Below are 16,887 nucleotides of genomic sequence, written 5' to 3'. Positions count from 1 at the left end.
GACAGCTTAGTGGATCAGACCGCCAACCAGGAGACCTGATTCAAGTTAGGTTGACTTTGAATCAATCTTCTTGCATCTCCTAAGTATGCAAGCGTGTATAGTCTCCAAATGGCGGCTTACCACCAGCCAGTCTCCATTGCAGAGTAAGTGACATCAAAAGACGAACTGTTGAACAAATCCACAAGGGCCGTGATGAGGATTCGAACCTGCGTCCGGGAGTATCCCAGACACTGAACAGTGGAACTGTTGAGGTGTTGCATTGTGCAACATGATGGAATAAAAATGTTCTTTGCCAAAAAAAACATCAGCCGTTGAATTAATATATATGCCAATGATGGATATTAATTATCTATCGTTAAGTAAAAAAATTACATGAAGTTGTCGAGTAAATGTGTAAATGAGAGGAGTAAGGTTGTATTGAACTAATAATTTAAGCATTTCGTAATATGATAATTTGTTAATGACTGCCTCAAAAATTCGGTCTTGCGCATGCGTAAAGAACCAGGCAAGGCACAGAACAGTCGGTTAACAGGACCGACAAAGAGCGGGTACAGTTCATCCTCCACAAAAAATGTTCACAAACTAAATTTGGCGGAATTTCATCAGTCTATTTATGGAGAAAACAAGAATTTTTGGGGATAAGACGAGGAATTCCTTAGAGGAACTAGAGGTTAAAGTTGCAAACTAACACCAGGGAATGGAGGCCTGGTCGAGGACCGGGCCGCGGGGACACTAAAGCCCCGAAATCATCTCGAGATAACTTCAAGATAACATAGTAACATCACGGTAAACATTTTTATTTTTTTGTATTAACACATTTAGGTACATGTGCATTTGTGCAGCTACCCTAGACTATTTGAAGAGGAGCACAGTGTGTCAAAAAGTATATATGGTGCTAAAAAGTCCCCATCACACAGGATGGTTAGTCATAGAGACATGTGATAAGTAGTCTGCACTGGCAAAATTTAGATGTATTATGAGGATATCATCAACACGAGAGTGAATAAAGTAATTGCAAAGCTCCAGGTACCTCATGCCAACGGGTCTGAAAGGTCTAATAACTGGGCATTCGGTGATGTAGTGTGGGAGATCATGCCGCAGTTCCTGCTCACAGAGTTTGCACCTGGAGTGCTCAGGACTGGGAGATCCGTCACCTGCAGCCACCTGCCACAGGTAACGGTAACCCAACCTGATCCTGGCAACCACTGTGTCGCACAGTCTGGTCGACGTTTTGTGCTGCCCATAGACTTAGGTGATCGTTGGTAGACACGCAGGAGTCTACGCTTGCTGTGCGTCGTCTTTCAAAAAGCAATATTTTATTTATAAAAACTTTTTTCTGACGTCTTGGACAGTGAAATTCACCGAGGCAACTTGATGTATGGTGCGACGCTCCGGGGGGGGGGGGGGGGGGGGGTCATGGTGGCGGCGGACCTCTGTCAATTTCTAAAGTTTTACAATGATCTCGACTGGTCTTTTGATCATTACTGTTCATCCTCGGGATGATCCCATCCAGAGGACTCTGGATGGGATGCAATATTTTAGTGTCACAGTTCATCTACACTCCTTCCCCCCCATACCCACCCTCCCCATGCCCCTCCCTCCGATACCCCCTCCCAATACCCTCCCTCCCAATACCCTCCCTCCCCATACCCCTCATCCCCATACCCCTCATCCCATACCCTTCCTCCCATATCAGGTTGAGTCACGCCCCAGCTTGGACCACTCGACCATGTCCTGGTGCACCTTATGTTCCCGCCCTCAACCACCTGCTGGCACACCTGCCTACGCCCACACTGGGGGATGCACACCTGTCTACGCCCTTTTATTGCCCGGGTCTGTCTCACCAGGCTATTGCTGTCTGCTTGCCGCAGCTGTCCTCTTGTCTGCTCTTCTTTGCTTTTTTTATACGCCATATTGGGGTTAAATACCTCTCTCTCATTTGAACCTGGTATGGAGGGGAGGGGAGGGGGGGGGGAGTAGCAGGGGGATGAAGAGGGGGAAGATGATGGAGGAGGAGGATCGGGGTTAGGAAGGTGGGTGAGGGATAGGTAGTAAATGGGAAATACCTTTACTAATAATGGCATTAACACCAGTAACTCTTACAATGATTAAATTAGTAATAAGTATCCTTTTCCCCCCTTGATGGAGAGAAGGCTATCATATAATGGGGGCCTCCCCATCATTATATAACGGGGGAGCCTCCCCCATCATTATATAAAGCATAATTGTCCAGCTTAACAGCACATAAATTACCAGTTTACAAAATCAACCTGTGCCTCCGAGCCTCAATCACAGAAGTGGAAAGCCTCTCAAGACCTAAGACTAACATCTTCACAGACGGATCAGTTGATCAAGAAAGAGGTTCTGCTGGGGGGAGCAGTTCATACTACCAACCATCAAGCCTACTGGAGCATGAATAGTGGGTGCTCAATATTGCAAACAGAATTATATGCCCTGAAGGGGGCTATAAATTATGCAATTGAGAATAATTTAAGTATCATTCATACCGATTTTAAATCTTCGCTCCAGGCATTGTTATCCAGCCAGCACAGAGATAATATACAACTCATCACGGAAATCTTACATATAGGAGCCCACAATCTAGGGCTGTCACTCACCCTAAATTGGATACCAAGTCACATTGGCATAGATGGTAATGAAAAGGCAGACTCATTAGCAAAAACTGCGACTGCTCTGCCTGTTGTACAGGTTCAAATACCTCCAAGCTTTTCACAGATTAAGGAGCAAATCAAGAAGAAAATACTCCCAACTATCAAAAGTCGCCACAGAGCCAAAGTAGCGGAAGGAAGATCCACTGCGATGTGGTACGAACAAGCCACTGGGTACTCCTTTCAAGCCTGGCAAAATGGTATCCAGAGAAATCGCAGTAGCCATAAACACTCAGACTTGGTTACAAGTGCTGCTGGGAGGTAATAAACCCAAAAGTTAGTGTCATATCTGTGGAACATAAGGAGAGGCGCCACTATTGCACTACTTACTGGAATGTGAAGCAACTGAAGCCCTGCGCATCAAACTCAACATTAATCAGAAGACAGGAGCTGCATTAGATGCAAAATCCACAGCGACTACAATGATTAGGAAAGCCGTTGAAGAATGGTACACACTAGTGAACATACTGCATCTACAGCCACCACCAACATAATGTTATTAAAACAAGATTAAAAACAGAAGAGGAAAAAAAAAAGAGAGAAAAGGAGGAAACCTCACCTCCCTTTAAAACTTTAACCCAAATACCACAGTAACAAGATTATCGTGTTGACCAGACCACACACTAGAAATTGAAGGGACGACGACGAAGATTATCGTGAATAACCAAACTCAATTACGGGCTCGCTATAGCCCGTGCTTCATTGACATTTCCTTCCGAGTAGCTAAATCTACAAAAACAACAAATTTAGAGTGATGGTAACTTTGGCATCATAAGAAATACGTGTATTCTTTTCATTTCATCCATTTGTTTGATTGATTGATGAAGATTAAGCCACCCGAGAGGTGGCACGGGCATGAATAGCCCGTAAGTGGTACAATTTTTTTTTTCTCAGTATACATTTGTGTATATTGTGCTATATTGTACCCCGGTGACTGAGGGTTCCCCGCGGCTGTGAGCGCGCCGCCGCCGCCGCCTACCAGCGCGACGTCTCTTGGAGGAACGAGCAGCTAAATTGTAGAGCAAATAGCAGGGTTGTCAGGAGCCAACAGCGTTGAAGGGTAATTACTTTCCAACGTCGAGGAACCTCACCCGAGCTACCAGGATTGTTACTGTGGCAACTCTACCGTCCCACAGTACACTGCTGCTACTCTCCCTGGGAAATATCACTAAAACCGGTTCTCCCGCCCCCCCTCCCCTCTCCCCTTCCCAACTTGTAATGTATGTACATTTAGGGGAGCTGGTGTGAGATGGAGTCTTTTGTCTTGGAGAGTTTTATGGGGGCTGGAACCCGTTTATCCTAAGGGTTAATTTTCTGCCTACATGGTGTCTGTGTGGCGTCTGGTGGTGTGGTAGTTTGCAAGGTACTGTCGTAAACATTTTTACGTTTTATTTCTCGCAAACCTCTGCCTAAATCCTTAGGTAGTTTAAGATTTCTGACTTAGGTTGAGATAAATACTTAAATACACAATTTGTAATTTTGTTTATAGTTGAGAAAATATTATGGAAAAAAATATTATACCGTTAATTTACTTTTATATACATTATATATATATTTTGATGTATAGGGGTTCCACGTCTGCTACTGCGGGACCCATAGCCATGGAGAAGAGTATAAAGAGCATTCAGAGAGACTCTTACGATAAACTGCTGGATCATTTGCTCCTCTTACCACCCCTCTTTTCCATAATTATATACTTTATTGTCCATGGTACAAGTTGCGTAGCACTCTATGCCACGACAAGCAACATTAAAAAAAAAATCACTGTAGATCACAATATGATCACTGTTCATCACAAACTTGAAAAAATATATACAAATTTGGAAGCACTTTCCTGTATACACGAGTGGTTGAATATGAAGAAGAGGTTTACCCCTTGACCACCGCCGGAGTTATCCCGACCTGCAACAACTTCGACATCATTGACACGCCCAGCGGCACTAGAAGGGTGATTAGGCATAGCCGAAGCACATGTCAAACACTCGTGTCAAATGTAGATATGACAGAGCCCAGTAGGCTCGGGAATCTGTACACCAGTTGATTGACAGTTGAGAGGCGGGACCAAAGAGCCAAAGCTCAACCCCTGCAAGCACAAATAGGCGAGTACAAATAGATGAGTACTCGTCCAACAATCCACTCCCAGATTACACTTTAGTACACCTTGCCATCCCCACGAGAGGTGTGGAAGAGGGAGGGAGAGAGGGAGGGGGGGGGATGGCTGTCGGAAAATCCGACACCATTTAATAATCAGACAGATAATAGCTGTATTACCAACAAGTTAACCCATAGAAAACGTAACTTGTAGTGGAATTACCGTCTAAAGAAAACGGGATATCATCACCACATACTATTATAAATCACCACCTATTATGGTGGGAATTATTCTTAAATACATTAGTCTTTGGACTTTACCATCATAAAAACATCTTATATAAATTAACTTAATTATCAATATTAAAGTAGAGTAAATGTGACCCTTCTATCACTTTCTGAAATCTGGACAATGTAAGCCAGGCGTCAGGGAGGATGGAGGGCGGCCATTGTTGTTGATACTAGACCAGAGGCTCACACGGGAGCAAATTCGGCTCCTGTTAATTTTACTTGGACGTAGTGTTATGGAACCCAAAGGTGTACCATTTTTCAACACGCTGTCTACATATCAAGTTAAGTGTTCTTTCCGAAACCCATTATCTATCATTAGTGGCCATTAATGTCATTATATAGGGTGACCCGGTTAGATCACGAAATCGCCTCAAACTAAAGGTAATTAAGCCAGGTCTTTATGTTCCATGTACAGTTTTCTCTGAAATACTTGTCATATATAGAATCTGGCTTCACAGCTAGCGCACTTTTGATAGGTCAAGACGAGGAAGCAAGATTTGTGCACCAGTTACTGGGTGATGGAAGCTACCTCAAAGAGGATAATTTGGTGTCTACACCCTAGTTATACCTGGTGGACTAACCTGCTGTACTATAAGATAAGGAACCTCTTCAATGTATGTAGTCTAATTCTGTAGTTTGATTGGCTGCATATATATAAATATAAACCCCCCCTAATGTGTAGAGGATCGATTTGTGAGATTATGAGATTATTGCAGAAATACAGTCCACTCATTATCATTATACAAATTGCTATCGAAGTATATAAATTAACGTAAATATAAATTCATATAAATTAAATAAATATAAATCTCACAGGTCGGTTCCCACAATGGCGGGTAAGGTAGGGGAAGTGAAAGTTGGAAAATTGGTCATTGGTAAGGAAGAGTATGGGGATGGGGGGGGGGGTGGGAGGGGAGAGTATCTGAGGATTTTCAGGTTAATTCCCAGTGTAGGGAGTTGTAGACTGATAAAGAAGGGATTTTGGGGGTGGAGGGATGAGAAAAGGGTGGTGAGAACGGGTTAGTGGGGGGGGGGGGGAGGAGGTGAAGGAGAGGGAAGACAGGAATGGAGAGGGGGTGGGAGAGAGAAGCATATCTTATTTAAAAAAAATAAGTTGCCAACGGGATGGTAGTGGGGGTGGTAGGGGAAGGCCAGGGGTGAGGGCTGGTTGGGGCGGGGAACTAATGTATAGCCACTTGTAGTATGCGGGTGTATAGCCACGTGTGACGGAGGTGTGCGAAGTGCAGCTGTAGAGCAAAACAGTTTCCCTAATCCCATCGTCTAGAAAGTCCCTTTTCTTAACCAGGCCTGAGGGGCTGCCTGGCTAGGAAAGTAATGGCCAGAGATTAAAAATATCTGCAGGAATGCGTGAGCATCTAAAATGAAGACGTCTTGTAAGATATTCATGCCCGTGCCACCTCTTGGGGTAGCTTGATCTTCACCAGAATGATTGATGGATTGATTTATGAAGTGTTTTCCCCTCTCTCTCCGTGTTTTAGGGTACGGGCGGTACCAGAAGCCTCCATAAACAGCCTGGTTTGGGTCCTTGGGTATTGTAGTTTTGTCTTTTGTTGCTGTTGTATACACATGTCGAACAGATGCATAACGCGGCACAGATGTGAAGGCGTACATGGAGCCGGAGAAAAATGCAGGTGTACACACCTGTACAGAAACATCACTTTATTTACCTTAAGTTTCTTCTGTACGTCAAAAGTTCATTTTCATACTGAAGGAGCATCTAGACGGAACTTTTATTAATAAGAGAAATATAATCATTAATATTATATAAATACAAAAACCATTCATAAATAATTATCATTTGCTTATTATTGTTGTTTACTGAGGCTTGGATATTGAAGTGAAGCAGTGGGCGGGGCGAGGTCAGAGGTCATCACAGACGAGGCTCGATGACCCGGCTTAAAGATCACTGGCCCCCTCACTCCTCCATTCTCTCTTCAACCTCCTAACACTAATCCCTAGAAACCTCATTCTTATGTTAATTTGGCTCCACCTGCTAATCTTCATTGCCATCCTAATCAATAAATGGGGGATTCCTAATCCTTAATCGTTCTACACATTATCATCCGCTTATAGCATTCTAGTTTCCTGCTCTATTTTTTTCCCTTATTTCTAATCATATATTCTCCGTTTCACCCCTTTTTTATATACTTCCTAATCATCTTAATGAGGAAAATATTGGAAACAATAAGTTATAATCACTAAGAAGCGGGCTCGGCATTAAGCATGATTAAAGATGTGAGAAGTTTAGCATGTATACAGCAGTCAAGAAATGGGAGGTGTCACAGATGGGCGTAGCGATGACAAGATGGGCGTGGCCGTCGAGCAGTGGGCGTGTAGTGCAAAAAAGGAGAGGGGAAGCTTCAAGCAGTGGGTGTGGCAAACAAGAATTAGGCGGGACTTGTGTGTGTGGTGGCGGCCTGTGACCTTCAAGATGCTGTTTGGTGGGGGGGGGGGGGGAGGGGGGGTTCTCACTCATACACACACACACACACACACACACACACACACACACATACATGTGTGGACAGTGGAAAAATAGAATGCACTTGGGGAGCAGGTTGTGGAAGCAAACTCTCTTCATAATTTTAAAATTAGGTATGATAGGGAAATGGGACAGGAGTCATTGCTGTAAACAACCGATGGCTGGAAAGGCGAGATCCAAGAGTCGATGCTCGATCCTGCAAGCACAAATAGGTCGGTACAAATAGGCGAGTACACTCCTGTGTGCGTTTGTCTGTCCCCCTCCCCTGTGTATACCTATAACTGTATATACCTATATAACTGTATGTACCTATAAAACAAAAGGTCTGACAATTGCCCCTCAATGTTAACAAAATAAATGCACCAGGGAGTGATGTGATGGAGGCAGACTCCATATACAGTTTCAAATCTTAAATATAATAGAGCCCCCGATAGGCTCAGGAACCTGAACACCAGTTGATCTGATAGTTGAGCAGCGGGACCAAAAGCTCAACCCCCCGCATGCACATAGGTGAGCACAAGTACCCACAGAGTTTGGGTTGTCCCCCCACGGGCTTGTAATATTGGAGGGGGAGGGGGGGGGGGGGAATGCAAGGAGCTGGTGTTGATAAACTCAAACCAACGCAATCAGTGAGGTTAAGTTGCACTGGGATGTATGACCGACCATCTTGCATAAAAAAAAGACCTGATAATCCATTTCCTGCAGTGTGCAACTCTCTCAACACTCTACATTATTATTATTATTACTATTATTCCCAACGGGGTTCTTGCCGGAGCCCAGGAGCTTGAGACTAGAGAGGTGATCACAGAAGTGCAGCTGGAGCGGGTAGATTTGGCGAGCCTATGTACCGAGCCCAGAGGCTGAAGTACACTTGCTAACACAGATAATTGTTGCAAGCTGTTGTTGTTGTTAAGATTCGCTACTTGAAACAAAAAGTTCCAAGTAGCACGGGCTATGGTGAGCCCGTCTGTAGCGAGTATTGCAAGATAATATGAGATGTGCTGGTACATCCCATATTATACACAGGGTACAAGTGAAGGCCCTACGACGCCGGGGCTCGTGGAGGACGGACGCCCCCCTACGACGCCGGGGCTCGTGGAGGACGGGGACGCCCCCTACGACGCCGGGGCTCGTGGAGGACGGGGACGCCCCCTACGACGCCGGGGCTCGTGGGGGACGGGGACGCCCTACGCAGCCGTCATTATGCCACCTGCAGTCACCCGGAATTTCTCGTCACCAATCGCTCTAAATAAGGCTTCGGCTTTCTCTTGAAAATTAATCTTATCACTCATTATCTTTCCTGTTAGAGAGCCGCGTTGCTCCACGATCTCTTTTTTTAATTGAAGTTGTTATATTATCTCCCCCATTAGAGTACCAGTCCGCGGCGTTAGAGGCGTTATTCTGCGTGCGTCAGTGTGTGGCGGTCGACCGTCAGCAGGGGGGAGAATTGCCCCTTGAGGCATTGATCGTGTCTTTGGGCTTATCTGTTGGTGAGAGGGGTCACGGTGTTAGTTGGGGGGGGGGGGGGTGGAGGGGGAGGGGTCGCGATATAAATGATTAATTTTGCCTTCAGGGTCGAGTATCTTCGGCAACGCCACTCATCCTGTGAGTGGACACACCGCCATAGCAGCATGTACAACATTCCCCAATAGGAAGAAACCCCGCTGGATTGTTCATCCTGTCACTTGTACCCAGACACAGCTGGGACTTGCTTAACTGTCTCAAGTGAACAAGTTATCGAACGAGATTAAAATTGACCAACACCTAAACTTATACGGATGCAGTGGGAAATCTTTTAAGTATCTATTTGTCAAATATTGCTTTCCGAACTCAATGTGGGGTTTGTTATTCTACACATTTCTAGTTATTCTCGGGTGTTCAGTCTCTAGGGTAGTGGGCAAGGCGATGTCCGTCACCACAGATTCTACAACTACGCTGTGGTTTCCATCCCAAATCTCCATGGATATTTGTATCCAAGACGGATTCTTGAGATTACTTATTTCATCCGGCGGCCGCCACCTCTTCATCCATCATGATTGGGATTGCCAGCTGCAACCACAGTTTGATTTGTTTCTCTATCCTCCATTCCTCAATTACCTTGTCACGGTTGATGTTGCCTGATAATACCTCTATCTTGTAGAAGTCTTGTTTGTGAAGTATTTAATATGCCCGATTTTGCCCAGCTGCTTGGGCTGGGCGGTAGAGCGACGGTCTCGCTTCATGCAGGTCGGCGTTCAATCCCCGACCGTCCAAGTGGTTGGGGGCACCATTCCTTTCCCTTCGTCCCATCCCAAATCCTTATCCTGACCCCTTCAAAGTGCTATATAGTCGTGTAAAGGCTTGACACTTTTTCCCCCCCTGATAGTTTCCTTCCTTCCTAAAGATTTGTAGTGCTGCTTTTGAATCTGTGCACATTACTGCACCTTTCAGTGTTTCTTTGAAGGAATCTTGATGCCACAACAATGGCAGTTCTGCTTGCGTTGAAGAGGCATAGTTCTCAATACGTGCTTTTTCTCCATTTCCGTTATGAAAGACATTATTCCTAATTACTGTGTATGCTGCTCCAACCCTGCCATTAGCAGGATTAGATGAACCATCAGTCGCCAGGTGCTGAGGGGCGGGGGGGGGGGGGGGGGGGAAGATAATAAAGTTCCTCTCGGAAAAAGTTAATTTATTGTTAATATAAATAATAATTAATTTCCTGATGCTTTTGTAATCGCTTACCTGTTAAATATCGAAAAGATTCCCCCCCCCTCCATCACTGAGGTAGCTCCTCTCTCTTGGGGGTTGAGAGGTTGTGTTGCAGCTGTGTGTGTGTGTGTGTGTGATTCATGCCCCCATGTTTACACCCATATTTTAGTGGTTCCTCAGCGCTAGCCACGCACCAGACACCCGTCAAGGCCACCGTAGTGCCAGGGGGAGCACACACTGCATTCTTGCTTCCCGGCCACTGGCCCAAGAGCCTGAGGAGCTCTTCAACTTGACAATTAATTTCGTACCTTCTATGCAAGCCGTCTTGAGAGTTTACACCCCCACCTCCCTCCCTCCCTTCATCCCTTTTATTGCAGACAGTACAAAGTGCACCCGAGGGAGCCTGCCCAGACTCCCCCCCCCCTCCAGAGGTCGTAATATATCTTCTCAGAGGAGAAGGGTCCCACAAAATTCCCCATCATCAACCGGTCTCCTGCTGGTGTAACAGGTTATTACAACCACAACATTCTGGAATAGCGTCATAGACGACTATAATAATCTCCCCTTCCCTCCCCCCCCCCATCACCGTACCATCCCGCATCATGCTAACTCGTCCAATTTTAGGCCTAGGCAACTACTTGAGTGTGCGGTGGCGGCGGCGTGAGGACCAGTGTCCCTCTGATCATTAGTGGCTCGGTACTTGACACACTTCTCACGCTCCAGCCGGTCTCTAGAAGCTTCCTTGTGTTGACAGTTGACTAATGGGGTCCCGGGCGTCTCTCTGGCAGGTCTGCTGGACACGTGTGTTCCAGTGTGACGCCCGTCCTGCTTCTCAAACTCGGCCTCTCCACTAACTTAGGTCTTGGTAACCAATGCTACAAATGTGGAAAGTAACTTCTCACAAATATATATATATATATATATATATATATATATATATATATATATATATATATATATATATATATATATATATATATATATATATATATATGCGGAAAATCCACAGAGAAATATGAAATGAGGTGAACGTTTCGGCTTTGTTAAAGCCTTTCTCAACACCAGACTGACTAAGGAGAAGGGAGAAGGGGGAGGATATATAGGCCGACACCTGACCAACCCATACCTAGGGTTGGTCAGGTGTAATTAACCAAAACAGGTATAGCTTAGCTTAGAATGGTCAAAGAGGATAAAGCGGTCAGAGAATAAGGATGAAAGATTAAAGAAAAGCCTCATGAACACACAATATTAACTGGAATGGGGCAAAAAGCATTACCAATTGTGGGGATTTCGTGGAACGGAATTTGATTGAATCTGCTCTAATCAGTCAGTGTCCAAATCTTCTTAATGTTAGTACTGGAATGTACAAACTTGATCCATTTTTAAGTTATAATATTGCACAACAGTTTAAGAAACAACTCTGATAGACGCTTACAATGTCTCATTATAATTGTATATTCATATATTGTGTGTTCATGAGGCTTTTCTTTAATCTTTCATCCTTATTCTCTGACCGCTTTATCCTCTTTGACCATTCTAAGCTAAGCTATACCTGTTTTGGTTAATTACACCTGACCAACCCTAGGTATGGGTTGGTCAGGTGTCGGCCTATATATCCTCCCCCTTCTCCCTTCTCCTTAGTCAGTCTGGTGTTGAGAAAGGCTTTAACAAAGCCGAAACGTTCACCTCATTTCATATTTCTCTGTGGATTTTCCGCATAAAATGATCATTTTTTGTGATCGTCAATTGCATGCATATATATATATATATATATATATATATATATATATATATATATATATATATATATATATATATGCAAACAAGCCTGAATGGTCCCCAGGACTATATACAACTGAAAACTCACACCCCAGAAGTGACTCGAACCCATACTCCCACAACTGGTATGTACAGGGACGCCTTAATCCGCTTGACCATCACGACCGGACAAAAGGAAGTGATAGCCGAGGCTATATGAACCACTTCCCCGCCGGCACTCGGATGGTAATCTTGGGCATAGCATTTTATCAAATCACCTCATTCTTTGGGGCACACGTGAGGAACACAAATGCAAACAAGCCTGAATGGTCCCCAAAACCATTCCCTTTTGGGGACCATTCAGGCTTGTTTGCATTTGTGTTCCTCACGTGTGCCCCAAAGAATGAGGTGATTTGATAAAATGCTATGCCCAAGATTACCATCCGAGTGCCGGCGGGGAAGTGGTTCATATAGCCTCGGCTATCACTTCCTTTTGTCCGGTCGTGATGGTCAAGCGGATTAAGGCGTCCCTGTACATACCAGTTGTGGGAGTATGGGTTCGAGTCACTTCTGGGGTGTGAGTTTTCAGTTATATATATATATATATATATATATATATATATATATATATATATATATATATATATATATATATATATATATATATATATATATATATATATAATATGTATGTTTTCTACGCGTCAGCCTCGATCGGTTAGGTGGGGTGGCTTGGGTTAGTACGTTTCTAGTTTAAGTAGGAGGTTGTATTTTGTATGTAGTGGCCAACCGAATGAACAGGCTGGTTCGTCAGTCTGCTCAGTCTCTTGCCGTGGGGTTGAAGGGGGGGACTCGTTGAGTACAGGGGTGCGTCTCGCCTCAAGCTGCGTGCTGGCCAGTGTTCAACTTCCTTAATTAACATTGTAATTGAATGAACAAATGTTTTCTCCTGCGACCTAAGCAGACCCTGACCTCGCCCCCCCCCCCGCCCCCCTAACCTAGTCCCCCCCCCCTAACCTTGTCCAATCCACCAGCTTCTCAACTGTGCAAAGTTAACCATTCTTTTCTCTCTTTGCAGATCACATCTTAAGAGAAAAGTAGGTAAGTGGGAGATGTGGTTTAATATTAATTAATAGTAATCTAGCAGTAATTAGTTGTAATTAGGGGGATAATTTAGTGATTAGTTTTGTTATTAGTAGTCGCGTAGTAGTTAGTAATGGTTATTTAGTAATTGGTAGTGGTTACTTAGTAGTAATTAGTAACATAATGATTATACGTAATGGGCCTATAATTTATAGTCTTGAAGTAATTAGTCAGACCCAAATGATGTGATTGAAGATCACGATTGTAGGGAAGTTGATTTGGGTTGCAAATAGTAATATTTCTAAAGATATGATACGTCAATAGCACTTTTTAGATCGTTAATGTACTGTATGTATAATTGGGAACTGAAGGCTGGCATATTGGCTCGTCTGAACTATATGTAGCAAACATCACCATCTACACCCATCCCTTTGTGTGTAATTTACCTCAATAAACTTATTTCAATTTCAATCTACACCCACTCGGTCAGACGGGTACAGCGAACATCACCATCCACACCCACTCGGTCAGACGGGTACAGCGAACATCACCATCCACACCCACTCGGTCAGACGGGTACAGCGAACATCACCATCCACACCCACTCGGTCAGACGGGTACAGCGAACATCACCATCCACACCCACTCGGTCAGAAACCTTACCTTTTGGGCAAGCGTAAAAGATTTTAAATTGCACTTCCTTGAATGCAAGAAAAATGTATATCGTAAAATATACCTGGAAAATCTCCTCAATGACAGATTCCAAATTTACACACTGAACAAATTACCTTAAGAGTGGAAGAGGCGCGGCAGAATGTGAGGTCTTAACTCCCACACACAAGTAAGAGTTAAATAATTACATGTACAAATCGCTATAATATGAGTAAGGGAATCAGTGCTAAGCAGGTGACAGTAACCTGGCTGAAAATTAAGGAATCAATGACCTATAACTGTGTAGCTTTAGCACCACACGGCGTGAGTGTGGGGGGAGGGGGCGTGGAGGGGGAGTGGAGGGAGGGGGTTGTGTGGGGGGCGTGGTGGAGGAGGGAGGGGGTTGTATGGGGGGAGTGGTGGAGGGAGGGGTTGTGGGAGGAGCGGGGGTGTGGGAGGAGCGGGGTTGTGAAGATAAACTCGCCCAAGTCTGGGTTACGTCCACCAAAAACCATGTTAGAATTGCTAAAATTTTCCCCTCGGGTGTTTAGTCTAGCCGTTGGGTTGGTGATGGTGTCGGGGGCCCGGTTTCCTGGGCCCATGGGGTGGGAGGGGAGGGGCGTGTCCCGTCCCATAAGGTTTGGGGGTTCCCTGGCCCGTAGGAGGGTGTCTGATAAACAATAATCTTGTGCGTAGCCTGGGGGATATTCAACCTAATTATAAGTGTAAATGCATACCATATGCTGCAGATCCGAATATTTGGGTAGAAGTGATTATATTTGGGAGCATTCCCTTGCTCCTCTGTATCCGGGGGTGGGGGGGGGGTGTTGGCGGCTCAGGAACGCCAATATTATCGTATAAATATTGTCTGCAAAAGGCCTTTGTGAGGATGGTCAGCACTTTTTTTTTATGTCCTATTTTACTATCTCTGCAAAAGGATTTTTCTATTATATTTGAAGTTGTGGTATTTTTATGGGGCATTATCCTGGGTGTTTACGACTCTGGTATGGCGTAGTTCGTAGCCTCTAGTTAGTTTATGCTCCGGGGCGCCTGAGAGTAGTGTTTAGGCTTCCATTACTAGGCCTATAACTTCCTCCGCCCCACTCAGCAAAAAGCTTTTCCAGATTTTAAGTGAATGTTCTGTTTCTTGTCTTTTGTGTTTAGGGAAGTGTGTGGGTGTGTATGTACTCGCCTAATTGTGCTTGCGGGGGTTGAGCTTTATCTCTTTGGTCCCGCCTCTCAACTGTCAATCAACTGGTGTACAGATTCCTGAGCCTACTGGGCTCTATCATATCTACACTTGAAACTGTGAATGGAGTCAGCCTCCACCACATCACTTCCTAATGCATTCCATTTGTCAACCACTCTGACACTAAAAAAGTTCTTTTTAACATCTCTGTGGCTCATTTGGGCACTCAGTTTCCCACCTGTGTCCCCTTGTGCGTGTGCCCCTTGTGTTAAATAGCCTGTCTTTATCTACCCTATCAATTCCCTTGAGAATCTTGAATGTGGTGATCATGTCCCCCTAACTCTTGTCTTTCAGCGAAGTGAGGTTTAATTCCCTCACTTCGCTGGAAGACAGAAGAGTTAGAGGGGACATGATCACCACATTCAAGATGTGTGTATGTATGTGTATATATAATTTTTTTTATCTTGATGGTTCAGTGTTCCTTCTGCAAGGTGTTTGTTGGTCAATATTGGCTCTGACGTCCCGCAGGTTTCTTAATTGTTGGTTTGCTTAATTTAATCTTTGAGAAGTGCGCCCTGCGAGACAATTAACGAATTTTCTAATACCGAAAATTGTCTGCAAACACGTTTAGGGTTTGTACGTTTATGTTGTTTGTATGTTGTTTGCCAGCATGGCAGAGCTCCCAAAGCAAACATTTTCGGTGTGTGACAGTCTGTGAAGGAAGTATAATATTTTCGTTATTTTTAGTAAATCACACAAATATTTACGTCGGGGAAAGGTGGCGTTAAACCTTAAAGTGAGAGGACAGGTTGTCCTTGTGTACGACGTCCCTTGTAGACTTTAATTCTCTCTTGTCGAGCCTTATTGCTGACCCGCAACTGGTCCTTACTTAACACGTCGCATTTTTTACGGAATCGAAACCTTCGTTAAAGTTCAACGTGTTAATAAGAAAGCACCGTATTAATAACGTTTTCTATGCATCAGCCTTTAGGTGGGTTGCTTGGTTTGATACGTTTATGGTTAGGCAAGACAGTGGCAATATTTGCAGAGTGGCAAAGGAGGAGAACGGGCAGTCCAAGAACACGTGAACGTCAAGCAACTGTCACGAACAGTACTGGTGCATTGAAGCAGCTTCGGGTTTTGCTGATGACTCCGGTGGCTCCGAGGTGCCCTGGAAGGCGAGCAGGTGTACACGGTGGCTCCGAGGTGCCCTGGAAGGCGAACAGGTGTACACGGTGGCTCCGAGGTGCCCTGGAAGGCGAGCAGGTGTACACGGTGACTCCGAGGTGCCCTGGAAGGCGAACAGGTGTACACGGTGGCTCCGAGGTGCCCTGGAAGGCGAGCAGGTGTACACGGTGACTCCGAGGTGCGCTGGAAGGCGAGCAGGTGTACACGAAGGTGTGGCAAGTCCCGCCAGATATGAGCACTGTGTGCGTGTTGGCATACCGTTGGGGGTTCCAGGCGGAAGAGCGCTCCAATGCCCACCATCTCGTACACAGGTATTCAACAGACCGCAGGGGAAGTGAAGAAGCTCGACTTCCCCCGGGAAGCTCGTGTTATTATCTACATGAAGGGGTTATAGCACCAGTGTTAAGGGCTGACGGTGGTGGTGGTGTTAAGCTAATAATAATGCTATAATACTAGCAATATATGTATACATTATACCCGGCTCTTAAACTTCTGCGTTTGTGTTTTGTTTTACTCTAGTGCGTTTTACATGACCAGGTAAAATAAGACTCGCAAAGAAAGACCAGCACAGCTTCATCAACGGAAACTCCTGCCTGACAAACATGCTTGAGTTATCTGACGCTGTAGATCAGATACTAAAATGAAAGACTGTCTGCATCTTTCAGGGCTGCCAGAAGGCCTGAGATAGTTTCTCAACGTGCTACCATTTAAGCTAAAACGGGAGGATGGAGTGGGTGGAAGGTACAGCACTTACCTGTAAACAGTGTTGTACC

The 16,887-nt window shown here is 44.8% G+C and overlaps 1 non-coding gene across 1 annotated transcript in view; it reads left to right on the top strand.

Moving 5' to 3' along the window:
• Window positions 1–16,887, top strand: part of LOC123760339 (uncharacterized) — a 193,904-nt gene that overhangs the window by 76,483 nt on the left and 100,534 nt on the right. Inside the window, exon 3 of the transcript XR_011231101.1 lies at window positions 13,082–13,104. This is a non-coding gene — a transcript (uncharacterized protein). The remainder of the gene's footprint in view (window positions 1–13,081; window positions 13,105–16,887) is intronic.

The sequence above is a fragment of the Procambarus clarkii genome, chromosome 1, assembly GCF_040958095.1.
Source record: "Procambarus clarkii isolate CNS0578487 chromosome 1, FALCON_Pclarkii_2.0, whole genome shotgun sequence".
Classification (NCBI taxonomy): Eukaryota; Metazoa; Arthropoda; class Malacostraca; order Decapoda; family Cambaridae; genus Procambarus; species Procambarus clarkii.
Note: the sequence above shows the minus strand (reverse complement) of the source record. Positions and strands in the feature narration are given on the sequence as shown.